General features: G+C 36.7%; 1 protein-coding gene across 2 annotated transcripts in view; it reads left to right on the forward strand.

Annotated features, from left to right (window-relative positions):
- The first annotated feature begins 769 nt into the window (after window positions 1-769).
- Window positions 770-21,733, forward strand: part of LOC115222550 (signal-induced proliferation-associated 1-like protein 2) — a 174,831-nt gene continuing 153,867 nt past the window's right edge. Inside the window, exon 1 of one of the 2 annotated variants that reach the window (XM_029792812.2) lies at window positions 770-1,193. The gene's annotated coding sequence lies outside the window, so the exon portion shown is untranslated. The remainder of the gene's footprint in view (window positions 1,194-21,733) is intronic. The other variant, XM_029792814.2, reaches the window with a different exon arrangement.

The following is a 21,733-nucleotide window of genomic DNA, read 5'->3' on the forward strand; positions in this document are numbered from 1 at the left end:
CCGCAGTCAAATGACTGAAACAAGTAAAAGAGTAAAAGAGAGAATATATATATTTGTCACATGGCAACATTGACTCTGCGGAAGGATTCGGTCACCCCGACCGTCTCCAACTTATTTTGCACTGTCGAACAGGAAGGAATCATTCAATAAAAGCTGTCAACTTTCTGAATAAAACTTTCATTTCCTTTTCTATAAATCATAACAATTTCTGCTATATCAAAATAACGCATAATTTGCTGAAATAATACATTTTGATGTTGAGACATGTTATGACATATCTTCTTCCTAAAAACCTATAAAATTGCCGGTATGATTCTTGAATTAGCTTTTTAACAATCACCGTAAAAGAGGTTTTGCTAATTTAACTTCGAAAGACACGAACAACTCTCTGAATTCTATTCCCTATCTTATCAACAGATTATAGTTACAACTTATTTTAGTAGAGTAGTGTGCAATAGTTGTATGTGTATGTTCCTTTTTTCCTTCTTTTTCACGTCTTTAACAGACTCATGAGCTCACAAGTAGTTTGCATTCTCTGAAGATAACCAGCTTCGTGTTCACATGAGAAAGAAATCGCATATTATAGCAGCGAATACCCACACCATGTCTGTAAGTTTCGATTCTCACATGTAATTGAGTCCTTCCGATTCGTTAAATGAAAGTATAATAACCGTTGTGACTTCCCATTTCCTCTCCCTATCGACGACCACCAAATTAACAGCACCATCAATACTATATGAAACAGTAACAACAACGACGACAGCGGTCGCGGGAGTGAATGTCTGTTACAGTCACATATCGTTCCATCTAGTATCAACAAGCACGGGGCGCACGTTGCACCGTTTTTTTTAAAAAAATTAATTCAAGAACGATAACTCTTGTAGTTACTTGTTCCGGGATTAGTTTAAATGGTCGTTGGTGTGAGAAACCATGAGAACTTTAGTTGAGAATTAGAAGTTAATCAAACAACTGTTGGCCGTTCATCATCTTAAGAGATAGATGTAGGTCAGAAACAGAAATATGAATCTTCCACTGAAGTGGACTGTTTTTTCCTTGCTGTTCGCACACGAAGAACGATATACAAATACTGTCTTCTTTATAGCTAATGTCTAACAGCACCTATTTTTTTTTCCTGATATACTAAAATTATTTTTGTACATACATTAATGACGTTATTACTCTCAGTTATCAAGGTAAGCTGTTTTGTTAATAGTTGTTTACAATGTTATTAAATTTAATGTATTTCTGAACTTTTTTATTCAATGTGTTTTGTTATTTGTGTTTATACTTAAATGGTAATGAATATAATTAAATTTTGTTATCCGTTTTTGAATGATTTTTTTTGTCTGTAAATTTCATAATTACAATTATTTACAAATAATGCCATTTTCTAGTGATTAATTAATTACTCCAGTTTCTTATATTCGTCTTTTTCCATATAAAACTTTCCAGTATCTTATTAATTTGGTCTGCTTTTTTTTAACAGTGTGTTGAGTTTAGTCAAAACTTTATAAAACTTTTTTTTAAAACACCTATGTTTCATGTATTCTGTCATGCATAATTTAAACATTTAATACTAAATATAGTAGCGAAAAGGTTTTTTTTTTTTGAAAAACTATAAAGGCTGTAATTTTCTTAATACTATAAAAGACGTGTAATTAATAACCCACTCCTAGTGACTATCAAGATTTAAAAGTTAGTTGTTTCCACCTCACACCATAAATGTGTGTTATATTTATGTTTTGTAGTTTTTCTTGTAATAGTCTAGCAAAAGTTATGATGTAAGTAGTTTTACTTTATTTCCGAGTTACATTAGCTCACGAAAGGGCTATTAAACACTTGTTATATATTTATTTGTAGATTGGTTATTCTTCGGTTAAGAGTTAATTTTTATGCTACCGTAATTTTGTTTCCTCGTGAAATCATTTCATTTCACACACACGCACACATAATAATTGTCATTAAAACGAGTTCATTTTATTTATTTCTTCCCTAAATATCTTGATATTACAAGTTTCTTTAAACCATCACGACCAAGGCCATGCTGGTGTACTGTCCTCAGTATGTTTATTAGTCCATTCCATGCATGTTTCCTGTGTATAGACATAACACATTTGTGCTTATGGTGTGGATATATATATATATATATATATATATATATATAGTACAGAATTGAATATGTTCAAATGAATTGATGTCTATACGCCAGTTTCTCCGTTTTCTTTTTCTATTATATATATTATGTGTGAATGTGCATTGTGTGAGTGTAAATATATATGTATACACGATTCTGTATATGGTTTTTTTAATGGGATCGGTCAAGAGTAAGGGGCTGTATTCATCGCTTTCGCAAGCCGGAGTAGTAACGGCATGAGTAAAGTTCCGCTTGAGCAATTACAAGGTGACGGCAGCTGGAGAGAAATAAAAGTCAGGGAGGGAATTTCCAGACGGTCAACTTTCTGGGGAGGCAGGACTGGATGTACTGGAGAGAGGGGGGAGGTAACAGAATGGGTGCCGAGGGAGTGCTTGAGTGGTGGTGACACGAAACCAGCCTGACTGTCGGATCATAGATTGGAATGTGTTCTAAATGACTTCAATGACAAACAGGCGGGTGGCTTTTGCTCTTGCCCCCCTCTTTTCTTTTGGACGCAGCATAGATAGTGTTTGCACCACAGCAATACGTTTTTGGGGAGAGTTAGTTGTTGGGAACCTGAAATATTTCTAATCATTCTTTGCCGTATCAAGGATGTGCATTCGCCGGGAGAGCTACAAGAACCCTTAAGGCTCAGGCATTTGTAGCGGCCTTTTGAGAGTTCTTGTTGCTTTCCGTTTATGTCGACGGGATGGGAGACAATGTTGTCTTTATGTAAAGTGATCGTGTTGTTGTTGAAGGAAACAAGATTGGCATGACTCTATAGGAGCAAGTTTTCGAGGTCTCTGTTTATGGAGTCAGTCTGGGCTTGGCGTGATATGTGTTGGTTGCATCTGGAATCATTTGTCTAGAAATAGGCGTTGTTAGTGGCGGCAAAAAGGCCATTGGTGTGTGTGTAAAAGCGTGGGTGACAAAGTGATCCTTCGGGTACACCAGAGCTGATAGTGTAGATAAGAGAGCTCCATCACACTAATTGATATGAAGTCACCAATTCAACTGACAAATGGATGGACCTCGTTGGTGGGTAGAATCACCTGCCTGGTACGCTCGAATACTTTGCTGATGTCAAGTTATGCATGTGTGATAACACATGTCCATGATGTCATGCAGTGGTTTTCGAATGCTGGACCTTTATAAATATAATCGGCAAAAGTAGGCGAATGGTTTTGTTTTGGCATCATGAGATCTCAACTTCGATCTCAGAGCGTGGCATTTTAGTTTCAGGTCGATACAATTCTTGTGAACAAAAGGGGGTTAGATGGAAACTGCAGAAGCTTGTCAGGAGAACTGTGTCATTCAAAGGGTTAACTTTGCCACCGTGCCATGTTGATTTTGTCCCGAAGATTATGCTAAGAGTATACGTGTTTGCGGAGTCATTCAGACCAACTGGAATACTTATCTCTGAAACCGAACGATGATCCATCCGTCTATCTTATACATCTATAACTAAAACCACTAAGCATTTTCATAAAATGCTGCTTAGATGGGGCAGTAAGGAACTGTTAAAAAGTTGACACGTTCTTGCCTCATATTAAAATCACATTGAAAATTGATTGAATATTCAAGTTCATATTTATAACTTTGCTGTAAAACTTTTTAATTTAACTATACTTATCACCTAAATTTATAAAAATTTCGAACAGTAATTTTATTATTTCGTACCTGTGTAAAACATTTCAACTTTTTAACGCAATTTTGCACACTCTTTGTATAAATTTTGGCTTTTCAAAGTACCTGAACAAGGGGATTCCAATATTGAGTAAACTTGTAAGTGACTCATGGTGTGGACTGTTCCATAATCGCAGAAAGGGGATTCCGTATTGCTTACCCCTTTTCCCCGGCAACATTTCAGTTTAGTATTTTCTACTTTGCAACTTTAAAATGTGTTTACCTTCGGGGTGGTGGGGATGGCGTTAGCTAACCCATTCAATGACTTAAAAGGATCGATCATAATTTTTTAAAATTTAGCTGTTAAAAGAATATAACTCAGCTGTTTTTCTCCCCATTTTTTTCCAGTCAACAATCTGTTTTAAAACACATTCGGAAATAATTTTCACATAAATTCAGTATATTTACCGATCAAAACGAACACGTCCCTTATAATGTAGTAAGTTTTAACGTGAGAAATAGTTAAAATTTCATTGCAATACTAAAAAAAAAAATAAAGAAAAAAACTATAAAATAACAAACGATAGCTATTACTGTAAAAGTACCCGCTATTTTTATATGTTTAACAATAAACACCCTGGAAGTAACAAGAAATTCTGATATCATCTTAGACTTCAGCTGCTTTGTTACTGTTTTTCGAAATAGGTTCTTTTTTCACTAGTTCATACTTGTCACTTTTAACTTAATCTGATATAATCCTTTGTCCATTCAGTAAGGAATGCGCCGTTCTGTAGCGATATAACTTATAATTTCGCTTGTCATTCATTTATTTATGTATGTATTCATTTATCTATTTGTTTATTTAACAACCCAGTTATTTTTAAATATTGTACTTTTAATAGATTATGAAGTTTTTAAATTGCAGGCGCACTGTTTAAGGGAGGGAGGTGTGTGTATATATTATGCATTATTGCTATGATTAACCCATATATATATATATATATATATATATATAATTAATTAATAAGGGTGAGAGAATTAGATACTATTTAATAGTATATCTATTCAACACCAAGTGGCCCAGTGCTTCGAGAAACCTGGATTATTATAATATTTTATAATATATTATAATATTTTATACAAAAATAAATATAAGAGAATGGTCACTATGTGGCTCATTCTAGCACTAGAAAATCCAAAAGGTTTCAACCACAAAAATACATGTTTCCCATGAAAGGGAAACATGTATTTTTGTGGTTGAAACCTTTTGGATTTTCTAGTGCTAGAATGAGCCACATAGTGACCATTCTCTTATATTTATTTTTATATATATATATATATATATATATATATATATATATAATATATATATATATATATATCATTTTCTTCCCTCGGTTTATTTAAAACATTTTTTTCGTTGTCTTTAAAAAAAAAAAAAATTATTTGGAGTTAATTTCAATTACTGGAAAACGACAATTTTGTTTGTTTCCACCCATTTCATTTATTTGGCTGTAATTTTTCAAATCATGACTTCCAGCTGTCACTTGTAATCCGAACATTCCTTTGTTTAGTAAACAAGGAAGCAGTGTTATGGTATCAGGAAAAAGAAATAAAAAAAAAAAAAAATGTGTAACAAGTTAGTTTTTTTGCCCCATTTGCCTTCGCTCATTTTGTAACATAACATAAGCAGCCTCTTTGTATATGTCACGTTTGTATTCAATGAATCCTTATTTTAAAAGAAAGCTGTGTATGTGTAGAACACACACACACACACACACAGACATATGTATGTATATGATATGTGCGCGTGCATTGCTTAAATCAAGTATTTTATGTATCTCTCACTCTCTGCTCACATTCATCTCATTACATGCATGAATTTAGTCCATGTTAAGACATTCCTCTTCTTCTTTACAAACTATATCCGTACACTGTTTCTTTAAACAGATAACGCACAAATATGCGCCTACACACACACACGCACATTTAACTCCGTTTTTATTTTATTTCATTTTCCTCCCAAGCCGTATGGCTGAGTATTCGCAATTGTGTAAGTAGTTATCTATTTATATATATATATATATGGAGGGGGGGCAGAAGTGAGAGTTGTGAGACATTTGGGGGCGACTTTTGTAGCTACCTACGCATTTACCAGTTTGATGCTCCACGTTCCTCGTATATGTTTAGTCATCTCATAGTTCTGAGTTTTTTTTTTTTTTTAAATAAAAACAGTTACTGTCTGTGAGTGACTACAGAACCGTCCGAACCATGAGTCACTTGCTCAATATTGGGGTTCCTCTTCTTTTGAGGGATTAAAAAAAAATTTTGTTTGTTAACGGTCATCGGCTTATGGATTCTTTATGCCTACACATGCATATATGTGTTTCTTTATGCCTACACATGCACACTAATGTTGAGTTTAACGAACAGGAGAAAACGTACTCAATATCAAATTTATTTAGGTTAATCCAGCGATCTGTCACTGTTATAGAGTAAGCTGTTCTTTCAGCTGACTGAGGAATTAGTTGCACGTCAGGGCATTAAGTGTGTGTATTAATACAAATACAAACAACCAAAGTCCAATGGACATTCACAATTAATGTTGTTAGGTTGGCACTCCAAGAAGAAATAGAAGTTGTGAAGTAAAAATATAGCGTTTTGACAGTCCTTCGTTGGACACTAGAGGGAAGACCGAGAAAGGAAGATCAAAACGAGTGACAGCACAAAACACACATGAATCTAGCTCACGTATGCGTGTATTATGTGTATGTGTGTCTATGCGTGTGTGTGTATTATCATCCTTTAACGTCTGTTTTCTGTGCTAGTATGGGTTGGATGGATTGACCAGAGCTAGCAAGCTGGAGAGCTGCACCAAGTTCTAGTCAGATTTGGTTTGGTTTCTGTAGCTGGATGCCCTTCTTAACACTAACAACTTTACGGTGTGTGCTGTGTGCTTTTAACGTGGCATCACACAATTGCTTTTACATGGTACTGCATGAGTGCTTTTACAACATATGGCATGAGCGCAACTCTTGCAGGCCAATCCTCTTCAGTAGAGGGGACCGGCCTTAACACTTTTGCTGTGGAGGATGGGTCTTGAGTACAGCAAGGCACCAGGTATCTCGATCCTTTGTCAGCTCATCTGAGAGGTTCAGTGTTTGGAAGTCATTGTCCAGTATTTCATCGCATGTCTTCTTAGGACTCTCACCTCTGTGTTCCATCTACTTTGAGAGATCACTTCTTTATGGGGCTGTTGGCATCGATTCACATCACATGACTAAACCAGTGCAGTCTTCTCTTTTGCACACAGCAACTAATATTCCTTTTATGGCTCACTTCTCACTCAATACACCAGCACTCTGTCAAACTTATACACTTACATTACACATCCAGCAGGGCATGCTAGCCTTTGCATGTCCTCTGCGTTTGAAGCCCATGTCTCACTACCATGTAGAATTGCTGTTTGTATACATGCATCAGACAATCTTCCTTTTGCTCTGAGAGAAAAACCTTAAGTTGCCAAATATATTTTATATATATCTATATATAGACGCAGGAGTGGCTGTGTGGTAAGTAGCTTGCTTACCAACCACATGGTTCCGGGTTCAGTCCCACTGCGTGCCATCTTGGGCAACTGTCTTCTGCTATAGCCCTGGGCCGACCATGCCTTGTGAGTGGATTTGGTAGACGGAAACTGAAAGAAGCCTGTCGTATATATGTATGTATGTTCTTTTTCTTTGTGTGTCTGTGTTTGTCCCCCTAGCATTGCTTGACAACCGATGCTGGTGTGTTTACGTTCCCCGTCACTTGCGGTTCGGCAAAAGAGACCGATAGAATAAGTACTGGGCTTACAAAGAATAAGTCCCGGGGTCGATTTGCTCGACTAAAGGCGGTGCTCCAGCATGGCCGCAGTCAAATGACTGAAACAAGTAAAAAGAGTATATATATATGTGTGTGTGTGTATGCACACAAGATATAATTATTGTTTGGATAGTTACATGCAGTTAAATATGGCTTACAAGTCATTGATTTTTGGATTGTTCACACTCATTAGATTATCTGGGTGGCATGAATGCTTTGACATTGAAAGGGTTAACAAGCTGAAATGATTTTTAACCTAACTTTTATATTTAACTCTAAGTGATTTAAATCAGGTGTGTCTGTCTGGTGTTGGATCAGTTGAGGTAATTAATTGTTGGGCTTATTTTGAGTTTAAAATTAGGAACATTACAGCCAAATACATGCTCATGTCTGCATATACATACAGAAGCACAGATATACATGTAAAAAAAACAAACAAACTTTTGTCTGCTTTAGTCACTAGAATGTGGCTATGTTGAGGTTTCTTTTAAGGGTTTAGTCAAACAAGCAGACCCTGGTACTTAAGTTTTAAACTGAACTCTTTCGCTGAACTACTTAATTATGGAGATATAAACAGACACTGATTGTTACATGGTGGGTTTGGAGGACAAACAAGGACACACACACACGTATATATATATGCACACAAGTACACAGTTTGTGTCTGCCACCAAATCCACTCACAAGGCTTTGGTTAACCTGAGGCTGTAGTAGAAGTCACCCAAGATGCCATGCAGTGGGATTGAACCTGAAACCATGTGCTTGGAAAGCAGAACACTTTAATAATGGGAATATTCTCACTTGTCTTCATTCAAATTTAGATAATCATGTTTAATTAGATTTAGAGCCTATGACTAATCTTATTAATCTGTAGTTTTCCTACAAAATGGTTAATGATTTTTTTCCCCCCTCATCTTACATTTATTGCCTCAAATTGAAGTCACCCTCATCATCATCGATTAATGTCTGTTTTTCATGCTGGCATGGGTTGGATTATTTGACAGGACCCACAGAGTTGCATCATGCTCCTTCTTGGGTTTTGGCTTCGTTTCTATGACTCGATGCTCCTAATGCCACATATTGAGTGCGTTTTTATGTGCCACTGGCACTGGTGAAGCAGTCAGTTAGCTTGTAAGACAAAAACAAAAGGGGAAAAGGGAAAGTGCTCTTGACTAAGTGGGGGTTGTATTTTAAAGGGTGGAAAGGTAGCTTTATACTAGGGACAAGCAACAGTGTCTGTGGCTTAAGTTGGTTATATTTGGGAATCCAACTGTAAAATCTTATGTCTGCTCTGATAGGACTCTACAGAGGATGTGCCTGAGAACTCTTCCTCCCATAACCATCCCAGGAATAATGATTTGAGGGTTCTCAGCATCCAGGGTGCGAGGGGATACACCAATGTTGCCTTGAAGCTCTGCACTTGTATGCATGTATGTTTTGCAATTAGTACAAGAAAATTTTTTTAATACACACTTGAAAATCCTGTGCATTTGGTTAGGTGATCAATAAAGCATTTGAGCAATGAGTACTTTGCATGGATGTTCACATATTTTGCAAAGGCAGACAGTTTGCACACAATATGAATTTCTGTGCACATCTACAGCAAAAAGTTAGATGAAGCATTGGTGTAGGAGACAAGGAAACTTTTGGTACCCTCTCTTGCTCACCTTATTTAACAAGTATGATTCTCCAGAGGTTATTTTATGCTTCTTCACACATGTTCCCAGGAGGCTGGTGAGTGCAGCTCCACCTATGTATAGTTTTATGTGGCATAATATAAAAGGACTGTAAATACCACACAAAAAAAAAATTAGTTTAGCTCTTTCTCTCTCCTTTTACTTAAAACTAAGTAGTGTAAGGCATCTAGTTCAGGCTCACTGCCATTTCTACCAACTTGATACCCTATATACAATTTCTTTTTTTTTTTTAAACTGATACTTAAGAAATCACGAGTTACACATTCCCTGATCCTCAGGTAACATGAAACTAGTTAACTTTTGAAGTTTCAGCTTCAAAATTTAATGTGTGTGTTAAATATGTTTGTGTATGTGTGTGTGTGTGAAATGATATGTTTATCTGTGTGTGTTTGTATAAACTTGTATTAAATCATTTTTATTTATTAGTAAGCACATATGTTTACTTAATTGTACACACACGAAGAACAATATTTAGAGAAGTCTTGGTCATAAGATGTATTCAGATAATCTCACTTGACTGTTATTGTAAAATATGTCTCATGCTCTCAAACACATACACACATGATTACTAAGACTTTACCAAATAGTTGTAAGTTCGTGTTGGGTACTGAGAGGTTTCACACGTAAATCCTATATTTCTTTAACCCACTTAGATACTAGCAACAAGTACCAGATCATGTGAGGACAGTTGCCTGTAAGATAGGTATTTTATTCCAGGGAGTGATTTATCCTATTCTCTCTGTTTTTGAACATTATCCACATTCTACATTACCAAGGTACACTTATGTCAGGAATAGGTTATCTGTGACAGTAGCATCTTACCTTGGCAAATATTTACCTTTGTCTTCTAAGTCATGTTTCTGTACACAACACCATATTAAGTCAATCCTCTTTTGCATCAGTGATAGGTGATGTCTTATCATAGTGGAGATCTATCTCCCATCCGCTGTTGTTTTTGTACTGAACACTGCCCTACATTACCATAGTTCACTTAAGTATTGAGATTAGGTACCTGATAACAAACCAGTATAGGGGCTTCCAAGCGGTCTCCAACCTCTTACGAAGAGCAGACAGATCTCCTTTAAATCTCATTCTGCTGCCTTCTTCCTTTAGCATTTAAACTAACCATATCTGGCCCAAATATTTCTACCTGTTTTATGTTCAAACTGGTCATATCCAGCCTCTCACACTTAGCCTACAGTGTCATCATTGACATCTCAAGTTAATGCATGAGTAATTCAAAACAATGTGAATAATGAGCATTACATTTGACAGTGATATCTGAATGCCAAAAGGTTGACAAGTGCACATTTAGATAATGTAGCGCTTGGTAGGCAAGGTTTAAAAAAAAATAGGTGGTCATAGCTGAAATGCTTTTGATAATCCTTTCTACTAATGACACAATGCCTGAAATTTGCCTAAGGCCTGAGGTCAATTACATTGACCACAGTGTTTCCTGAAAGGATGAAAGGCAGCCTCAGTGGAATTTGAACTCAATGCATGGCAACATGAAATAACGCTAAGCATTTTATCAAACCTGCTAATGATTCTGCTACTTGCTACTTTAGAAATGCTTTTGATAATGGTCTGATTGATAATGTTGTTTAACACCTGGTTAGTTCTGACCCAGCACTCATGATCAAGGAAAGCCATTCCACTTATGGCCATCCATTTCCATTTTATTCTTCCAAGATTATATATCTAGAGACTGTATTATACACAGTATTTCTTTTTTAAGATAGTAGAATCTGATTTTAGGAAGATATTTGTCTATTTCTATCAGGTTGGGCAACCACATTGTGGAATCTCTTGTTAATTCATACTATGTTCTGAACCAGATAATAATTCTTGCCTGCTTTTGTGTCCATTTCCCACAAATTACTGAGTTATTGGTGAGGTATTGTTTTACATCTGGATGCTTCTTATCACGAACCTTTGCATGCTTTTTTTGGTTGAAGGATATCTTAATCTTCACATCTTTGAATTCACAAAGCTAGTGAGTGATTTGCTGGCAGAAGTGGCTTAGTGATTTTTCAGAAAGGCACATATGTAAACACACACATACACACACTTCAGTTTCGGTCTCTCAAGTTCACTCAAACTGTTTAGGTTGGCCTGGAGTCTTAACTGGAGGCACTTGCCTACGGTGCCATGTAATGTGACTAAATCTGAAACCATATGCCTGGGAAGCAAATTTCTTAACCACACATCCCTGCCTGTTCCAAATCTGTTGATATCAGTGCTAATTTAGTATCTATCTACTCTTTAAACTAGTTGTTGTTAAATGTTTATGAGGAGGGCTTCATGGGATGGTTGCTTTTAAACTTGTAACATTGACACTTAACACCGTTTATATATTTTTGTGTTGTTATTTTAAATTTGTCTGGGTTATAGTGTCATTAGAGTAACAGCCTAAATATACTGTTGTTTTAGTTTTATCCCTTCAGTGACTCATGTTTAAATTACTTCGGGGTAGACATGTATCTCCTTTATATTAAGACATCTGTTTTTGTTTCCTTATCATATTTTAGCCTCTCAATACCTGGTGTTAAGCCTCCTCCTCTTCCCAAATACTCCTCTCACATTTAATTGTGGAGGTTTTTTTTTCTGTCTTGCAAATTACTTGGCAACCTCACTAGTGCTGGTGGCACAAAAATAACATCCAGTACACACTGAAGTGGTTGGCATTAGGAAAGGCATCTGGCTGTAGAAACTAAGACAGAACTGACATTGGAGCTTCACACAGCTCTGTGGTTCACCAGATGTTGTCAAGCCATTTAGCCCATGCCATGATGAGGGATGAACATTTAACAGATGATGGCTGAATCATGGCTGAATCATGGCTGAATCATGTGATTTCAAGCTCTTGTAAAATGTTTGATGGGTAAACAGTTTTTTTGGTTTTGTTTTAAATGTTAAGTATCAGATGTAATTGATAATTCAAACATTAACCTGTTCTGTATCCTGGTAATTAATAATAGAGAGAGAGAAAAAAAAAATTACACAATTAGGTATAAGCATGGCTGTGTGGTTAAAAAGCTTGCTTTGCAACCAAATGATTTCAGGTTCAGTTCCACTGTGTGACACTTTGGACACATTTTTCCTTATTTCTTTATAACCCACAAGGGGCTAAACACAGAGGGGATAAACAAGGACTGACAAAGGGATTAAGTCGATTACATCAACCCCAGTGCATAACTGGTACTTAATTTATCGACCCAGAAAGGATGAAAGTTAAAGTTGAACTCAGAACGTAACGGCAGACGAAATACTGCTAAGCATTTCGCCTGGCGTGCTAACGTCTGCCCGACTGCCACCTTGGACATATGTTTTCTACTATAGTCCTGGACTAACCAATGTCTTATGAGTGAATTTGGTAGATAGGAACTTTGTGTGTGTCCCACACTGTTTGACAACTGGTGTCGGCAAAAGAGACCAATAGAATAAATATCAAAATTAAAAATAACTTCTGGAGTGATTTGTTCAACTAAATCCTTCAAGGCAGTGCCCCGGTATGGCTGCTGTCCAATGATTGAAACAAGTGAAAGATAGATATATTTCAAGTATCTTTTATAACTGGTATATTTTATAATTCTTGTAAATTTGTTGCATATATCAGCTACATCCAGTTCAAATATTCTGCCTGTTTTATGTTCAAACTAGCCAGATCCAGCCTCTCACACTTAACATACAATGTCATTCAAAATATTGTAATCACATCATGATTAATTCAAAGCAATGTAAATAAATAAGCATCAAATTTGACAGAGTAATCTGAATGCTAAAGGGTTAAATTTCTTTTCTTTCTTTCATTTGTTTGTCATTTGACTGCGGCCATGCTGGAGCACCGCCTTTAGTCGAGTAAATCAACCCCAGGACTTATTCTTTGTAAGCCTAGTACTTATTCTATCAGTCTCTCTTTTGCCGAACTGCTAAGTGACAGGGATGTAAACACACCAGTATCGGTTGTCAAGCGATGTTGGGAGGACAGACACACAAACAAAAACATACACACACACACACACATATATATATATATATATAATGGGCTTCTTTCAGTTTCTGTCTACCATATCCACTCACAAAGCTTTCGTTGGCCCGAGGCTATAGAAAACACTTGCCCAAGGTGCCCAAGCTACTTACCACACAGCCACTCCTGTGGAATAATTTTTTTTTTTATCCTAGATTACTTGTTTTTAAAATTTGTTTTCTGTATTAAGATACAATGTTTGAGAAGTTAAGGTACTGACATGGTGGTCACATTGTAGATAATTAAAATCTTGCTGTTTACAGCCAATGACTGCCTTGAGATGCTCAAAGAGTGAACAGTAAGACCGGTGTTTCTGGCTGATTAAATGGGAAGCACCAGGGGCACATGGCACAAATTAATCCCGAAACCCAGTTTTCAGTGATGTTATAGTACTATTATAATCCTTTAGTATATAATGCAGTCATATCTGGACCAAATATTTTAAGTTGTTTTATGTTAAAATCAATCATACCCAACCTCTCATATCTACCCTACAATGTCATTCTAAAAATACACAAACACATTGAAATTTTGAAGCTACAAGATAATGTGATTAATTCAAAACAATGTGAATAAATAAGCAATGTATTTGACAAAGAAATCTGAATGCTAAGAGGTTAAACAGTAAAATAATGTTGGGTTTAACTGCAGTAAATAATTTCCTTGGAAAAGAATTAACACATGTTATTGCTAAAAATTTAGAGGATCAGCATTACTATTATTAGCTTTCTTTTAGCACTCACTAGAGACTATAGTTTGGGATTTTCTTGTACTGCATTCCTAACAATAGACATCTGTTAATTCCCCGTCCAGTGTACTTACCATCATCTGAATTTTTTAAATACAAAAATAGTAAGAAGACATTGAATATGCAAAGTATGAACAGGCACAGGAGTGGCTGAGTGGTAAGTAGCTTGCTTACCAACCACATGGTTCTGAGTTCAGTCCCACTGCTTGGCACCTTGAGCAAGTGTCTTCTACTATAGCCTTGGACCGACCAAAGCCTTGTGAGTGGATTTGGTAGACAGAAACTGAAAGAAGCCCATCATATATGTGTGTGTGTGTATCTGTGTTTGTCCCCCCAACATCGCTTGACAACCGATGCTGGTGTGTCTATGTCCCCGTAACTTAGGGGTTCGGCAAAAGAGAACGATAGAATAAGTACTAGGTTTACAAAGAATAAGTCCTGGGGTCGATTTGCTCGACTAAAAGGTGGTGCTACAGCATGGCCACAGTCAAATAATTGAAACAAGTAAAAGGGTATGTATTGAAGCTATGCATTAATGAACTGTTGAGGAACCTCATTTGTTCATGAGCCAGTCAATTTGTTAGAAATAATAAACGAAAGCTACAAAATGTTCAAATTAAACCTACCTCGAGGAAAAATGAACGCATCTGATAAGTTTGTTCTAAATATGCAATATCGAAAGACAGGATGGTCATGGCTGGAACACCTTTGTTTATATAAATATTTTTAGTCAATCTACGATCAATTATGTTTGCCTGAGATTTCTGACTTGAAAATCATAGAAGGCATTTATTAAAACTAACTTCCATAAGAAAACTATCTTTGGGTAGATCCTTTGCAAAATACCAGCCTGGAACTATAAAATGTTATTACCAAAGTAAGTTCATACCTTAAATGAACATTTGCTTTCTAAGTTGACACATTTTGATAATTGAATTATTGCTGTAATTGACCAGGCAATCAATCCATCAAGAAAAACTGCTCTTTCATAGAAGAAAAAAAAAAAAGCCTAGGAATTGCCTATATACAACAACAGTGTATGAACACTGATCAATGACCTTATGAACAAAGTGGAAATATGTTATGGGTCTGCCTGGTGTATCACATGTGTAATAAATGTTGGGAACATATATCAGAAGCACCAGTTTCTAACTGCATTTAACCTCTATTGTAAGACACACTGATACAAAATCTGGAGAGATGTTGTAACCAAGATATTATAGCCACCATCACAGCCACATTATGGAATCTTAGAAATTTTCGAATTTCTTGTTCTTATCAAACCCACCATCAACAACAGACAAGAGCTGTGTGATATGTTCAATGTAATGCTACCCAATTTGCATACATCACAACTACCTATTTTCCACACGTGTATCATAATTAAGCTCATTCTTTTTTTCTCTTGATAAAGGATTTTTAAGGTCTTAATTACATATGAGGAAGTGTTTTTTTTTTTTTTACTTTAGAGTTTGTTTTCTCTCTTTTTCCCAACTTTGTAGTAGCATTCTAAAACACTTTTAAATATGGTTATATATACACACACACACACACACACATATCTCTCTCTCTCTCTCTCTCTCTCTCTCTCTCTCTCTCTCTCTATATATATATATATATATATATATATATATATATATGTATGTATGTACAACTTATAAATAAGGGCAAACGAAAAATTTCTAATGCCAAAAATTGGACATATTGTCCATTTACCATATCATTTTTTCCCCAGTACGCACACTACTCGAAAAAAGGCCGACAGAAATCTCTAAGAATTCCATTATTACCATATCGGACCGATTTCAGGGTTAGTTCAAAAAGAACCCTCCCTTCGTCAGTGATACATGTGGTATGAGTAAGTATCTCATTTACTTCTTTGCCACATGTATCACTGACGAAGGGAGGGTTCTTTTTGAACTAACCCTGAAATCGGTCCGATATGGTAATAATGGAATTTTTTAGAGATTTCTGTCGGGCCTTTTTTCGAGTAGTGTGCGTGCTGGGAAAAAAAATGATATGGTAAATGGACAATATGTCCAATTTTCGGCATATTTGGCATTAGAAATTTTTTCGTTTGCCCTTATTTATAAGTTGTTTATAATTTAACCTTTAAAGGTATTTTTTAATATGCTGGCCATTGATAAAATTTTTTTTGGGAAAAAATTTTATCCTACATTATATATATATATATATATTTGTTTTTTTTTTTTCAATGACTCTGAAAAATTTTTTTTTCTGTTTAGCATTATACATAGCTTCATGCATAGTTTTTCTGTCTCCCAAATCTTTCTCTGTTCCCCTCCCCCCTCCCCCCCCCCCCCCCCCGGGCTCCTTCCTCCTCCCCATCCTGCAAAAAGGAAAAGAGAAAAAGAACCTATAACAAAAACAGATTACTGAAACTAGGCTAGTTTCTGGTGCTGCTTGCTATTATTATTGTAATAACTTGAAAAGAAAAAGGAAAAAGCAACTGAAAACAGACTAATGTGACTCTTTTCATTCACTAAACTTTGTTCTTTTGGTGGAGTTTATTGTTTGTTTTTATTTCCACCCCCTTTTGTCTTTCACATCTTCCTTCTACCACTGACTGGCTCTGTACACCCCCCCACCATGATCTCCCATTCTCCATCACACTAATTGCCCCAACCTCTTGGATAGGGTGGGATTCAGGGAACATAGTATGCCTTGCAGAATATTCTCCACTCCCCTCTCTCTTAAATACTGTTGCTCTTTCTCTCCTACACATACACACACATTTTAGGGTCAAATCTCTTGTAATCTTGCTAAGTTTCATTCAGTTATCTGTTCCTCTTCTTCCCCTCCTTACACCTTCATTTAGTATATTCTCTCTCTCTCTCCATTATTTTCTTTTCTCCCTTCCTACTGTTAGGGAGACAGCTAAATTGGGAAAGAATGAGGGGTAGGTGAGAGGGGAAGGGAGAATTGCTCCACTCCGACCCCACCCCTTACGCACTGTCAATAATTTAAGAGGAAATATAAACCAAAGTTTCAGAAAAGTAGTGGTGGTCTGTATGTGGGTTGGTGGGTAGGGGAAAATAAGTTAATAACCTGCAAATCTGAATTGGTTTCATACTCTTATATCATGGTAAATATTTGAATTCCTATAATTTCAAGCAAATGTAAGGACCTCTCTTTATTTAGATTTGGGTAGTAGCAGCTGAGACACTTGGTCCCTTAATCCTTGACCAGAAAATCTCTCCCTCTCTCTTCACACATTTTGTGAATAATAGCATTGTTATTGGTTTTCTAACTGAACAGATCCTGTTTCTCTGCATTATTTCTAATATTGACAGTGACGCAGTTAATACCACAAGGCATTTTCATTCAAATGCGCTGTCACGGGTGCCTCATATGGCACTGGCATGTGTGTCTGATACGTGGCACTGGCTTTGATGCCTTTTACATGGCACCGGCTCTGGTGCCTTTTATGTAACACCAGCACCCACATGACAGGATCCTCCCAGCTGAAGGGAGGATGGACCTGTGGAGTATGACTGTAAAAACATATCTATATGTATGGATGGCTACGGTGATTTTACTGAGCTTGACAATGACTTTGCTAGAAGTCTCAATCACTTATCTCCTCTGTGAGGCCCAAAGTCTGAAAATCCTCTTTCACCATTTCGTCCCACATCTTCCTGGGTCTACCCCTTCCACAAGTTCCCTCCACAATTAGACAAAGCTGTCTTCATTCATATGCATCATTTGGCCATACCACTGCAGTCTTCTCTCTTACACACTTCAACTGATGCCTCTTGTACTCAATTTTACTCTTTAATCCATTACTCACTGTCATTACCCATCCAGCAGAGCATGCTGGCTTCGGCTTCATTTCTTTCAAGCCTTTGCATGTCCTCTGTAGTCACTGCCCATATTTCACTGCCACATAGCATAGTTTGTACATACACAGGCATCCTACAATCTGCCTTTCACTCTTAGGGGGGGGGGTCCTTTGTTACTAGCAAAGGTAGTAGTTCTTTGAACTTTGTCCAGCATGTTCTTATTCTAGCAACTATGCTTTAAAGCATCCTCTTCCTCTGATAACTTGGTTACCTAGGTAACATAAGCTATGTACTTCTAACAACCACTCCCAACATTTGATGAAGTTTATTCTTTGCACATCCTTAGTGTTCATTGTAACTGCACATCTACCACACACAAAGACTTTCTCTGTTAACCTTCCCGTGACACCACTGCTCCTCTTATGTCTTCATAGCATGCACTGGGTATCCTAGCACCCACTACACTCACAGAGTGGTTGGCGTTAGGAAGGGCATCCAGCTGTAGAAACACTGCCAGATCAGACTGGGCCTAGTGCAGCCTTCTGGCTTCCCAGACCCCAGTTGAACCGTCCAACCCATGTTAGCATGGAAAGCGGACGTTAAATGATGATGATGATCTACCTGAAGGGATTTGTGATTTGTCTGTTTTCCTACTTGCTAGAACTTTGGTCTTAGCTAAATTGACTCTAAGGCCCTTAGATTCTAGACCTTGCTTCCACACCTGAAATTTAGTACGTTAATTCTTATACCCTTTTCTTTCTATTCTCTTAACAATTCCACTTGTCATTTTCTGTTAATCTGGTTATATTATGTATTGATGAAGTGAGTGAGCTGGCAGAATCATTAGAAAGATTACATGCTGAGTTCAAATCCCACTGAGATAATTTTTGCCTTTTATCCTTTTGGGATTGATAATATAAAATACCATTTAAATACTGGAGTCGATGTAGTCAACTTATGCCTTCTCCCTAAAATTGATGATCTTGCGTCAAAAGTTGAAATCATTATATATTGGGGTTGATTTCAGAACACCACCTTCACAAATAACTGCATCACATCTCATCTAAATTCCTAATTAATTTTGCAACAGGAGTGGCTGTGTGGTAAGATGCTTGCTTCCCAGTCACATGGTTCTGGTTTAGACCCACTGCATGGCTCCTAGGGCAAGTGTCTTCTACTATAGCCTCAGGCTGACCAAATCCTTCAGTGGATTTAGTAGATGGAAACTGAAAGAAGCCTGTCGTATAATATAATGTAATTGTGTGTCTGTTTGTCCCCCCCACCATTGCTTGACAACCAATGTTGGTGTGTTTACATCCCCTAACTTAGCGGTTCGGCAAAAGAGACCGATAGAATAAGTACTAGGCTTGCAAGAATAAGTCCTGGGGTTGATTTGTTTGGCTAAAGGCAGTGCTTCAGCCTGGCCCCTGTCAAGTGACTGAAGCAAGTAAAAGAATAAAAGAACTCATTTTGTAGCTTCTATGACCTGGTTCCACAGTTTGATATCTTTGTGGTTTCCTCTTTCTCTATCATGTCTTGTTTGCCTTTCTTACAGTTGACACTGGTGCTACTGTACCTGTCATTGACTATAATGCTTTCATCTATTATGTGATGGATTAATTCAAGTGCACAATGACTATATCTCTATTGGGCCAGCTGCTTTCTTTGCTTTCATATTTTATCCACCTGTTGTCAACCTGGATGGCCAATCCCTCTGTTAGGTTTGTTGGGACAGATTATCTTCTATGTATTCTCTATCTTCAGAGAAGAGGCAGAAAGCAATTTTGCATGCGTGTGCACATACGCACACATTCTTTTATTTGTTTATTATATATATATATATATATATATATATATATGTGTGTGTGTGTGTTTGTATATTACATTTCTTCCCAATGATATCATAATTCTCTTTAGTACACTGTTTAATAATACAAGACACCTTGTACCGCTGATCTTTTACATTGCAAATCACAAGCAAGCAGAGTATATTTGATGTCTAGCATCTCTTATAGCTTTTTTTATTCTTTTTGCTGGCTACCCTGTTTCTTCCAATTTATCCCCATCCTGTCTGTTATATAGCCATATCTACTGCACTCTTCCTCCACCATGTTACCTTCTGATTGGTTGAGGCCTTCAGTCAGAAACAGGTCGCTCTGAAGACACTCCTAGATTTTCTCGCTATTATAAGTTTCTGTCTCCTCTCCCTTGTCATCAAATGCTTTAATTAGTACTTCACTGAATTTTTCTTCTACATCACTTGGTCCATCCAGAGCTTATTCTGAAGTCACTAATTACTAACTTATGGTGGGTGATGCATTTTTCATAAAGGAAAGACTAAATGCTCATGACCATCTGTCAAGCCCATTTTCTGGTGAGAATGAAGACTATCTGGGGTTGGTGTCGTATGTCATAAGAATTTAGAAACTTTGAGGGACGTGAAATAAAAACAGAACTTGTAAATAAAGCTAGTATTTAATCCAATAATTACATGTTATTTTTAGCATTATCTGCTTTGAGTTCTACACTTCAATATATATATATATATATATATTATATTGTGTGAAATTTGATTTAGTATTTCTAAATTGAATTTTTTTTCCCTGTAAGTTTGGAAGCACCATGTGATCGTGACCGTTTGCCAGCTTCGTCTGGCACAAAAACCACCCACTACACTCACGGAGTGGTTGGCGTTAGGAAGGGCATCCAGCCGTAGAAACACTGCCAGATCAGACTGGGCTTGGTGCAGCCTTCTGGCTTCCCAGACCCCAGTTGATCTGTCCAACCCATGCTAGCATGGAGAGCGGATGTTAAACGATGATGATGATGATGATAGTGTTTATCCTCACTTTAATGTGGATATTCTCTAAGAGATGATGAAATTGCAGTTTTAACCCCAGGAAGATATCTCTTCCAGCTGCTTTATTCAGTGCACTTTCCACACTTGATATTTATTGCAAGCGTGAGGTAACTACTACCATCCTAGCTGTGCGACCACCAGGCTACATGATTTCAAACTTATTGGATCTCTTCAGTGGTGGGCACTCATTTGCCAGGCACAGGAATAGTTTAACCTCACTTGCAATATATAGAAAATACGGTGTCATACAATTACTGATTCTGTAACTAGGAAACTAGTCAGTTAGAATATCTCTGTTTGAGAAAGAAGCAGTACACAATCCAATAAGACTGAAATCACATGGTTTGGTGGTATCAAAGCTAGAATGGTAAGAGTTATCTGGCACTTTTAATAAATATTGAGTGTGGAAAGTGCTCTGAAAAGACCTGCAGGAAGAGGTCTCTTCCTGGGATTAAAATTAGTAACGTCTCTTAGAGAACACACATTAAAATACTACCTTTTGGTTCGTATATTGCTTCTATCTTGAGCAGAAATTTTCTGAATAGTTTCCTATATATATATATATATATATATATATATATATCTCTTATTATAAAAGGCAGATTTTATCTCTTATTATAAAAGGCAGATTTTATCTGCCTCTCTTTGGGAGTTATACAAATCTACAATATAGGATTTCTTCAATTACAATTTACCTAGCATTTTTAAGAGTACAATGCATCGCATCATGCCAGGTCCAGTTTTTAAAATTTAAACTCCAATTAAGCAAAATTTACAGAAAACTCACATTCTGGTGTGTGTCAAATGCTTTTCTTAGTCTGGTTTACAGCACACGCAAACGCACACACACAGTGTGCAATGAATAAACTGAAACTAATTCACTGTGTGTTGACAGGTAGAAAATAGAATGCGATGGCTATGGCGATGGCGATGTAATATTTGTTTCTCTCTATGACGCTCATAAAAGCATT

This window comes from Octopus sinensis, linkage group LG20 (assembly GCF_006345805.1).
Source record: "Octopus sinensis linkage group LG20, ASM634580v1, whole genome shotgun sequence".
In the NCBI taxonomy this organism is placed as follows: Eukaryota; Metazoa; Mollusca; class Cephalopoda; order Octopoda; family Octopodidae; genus Octopus; species Octopus sinensis.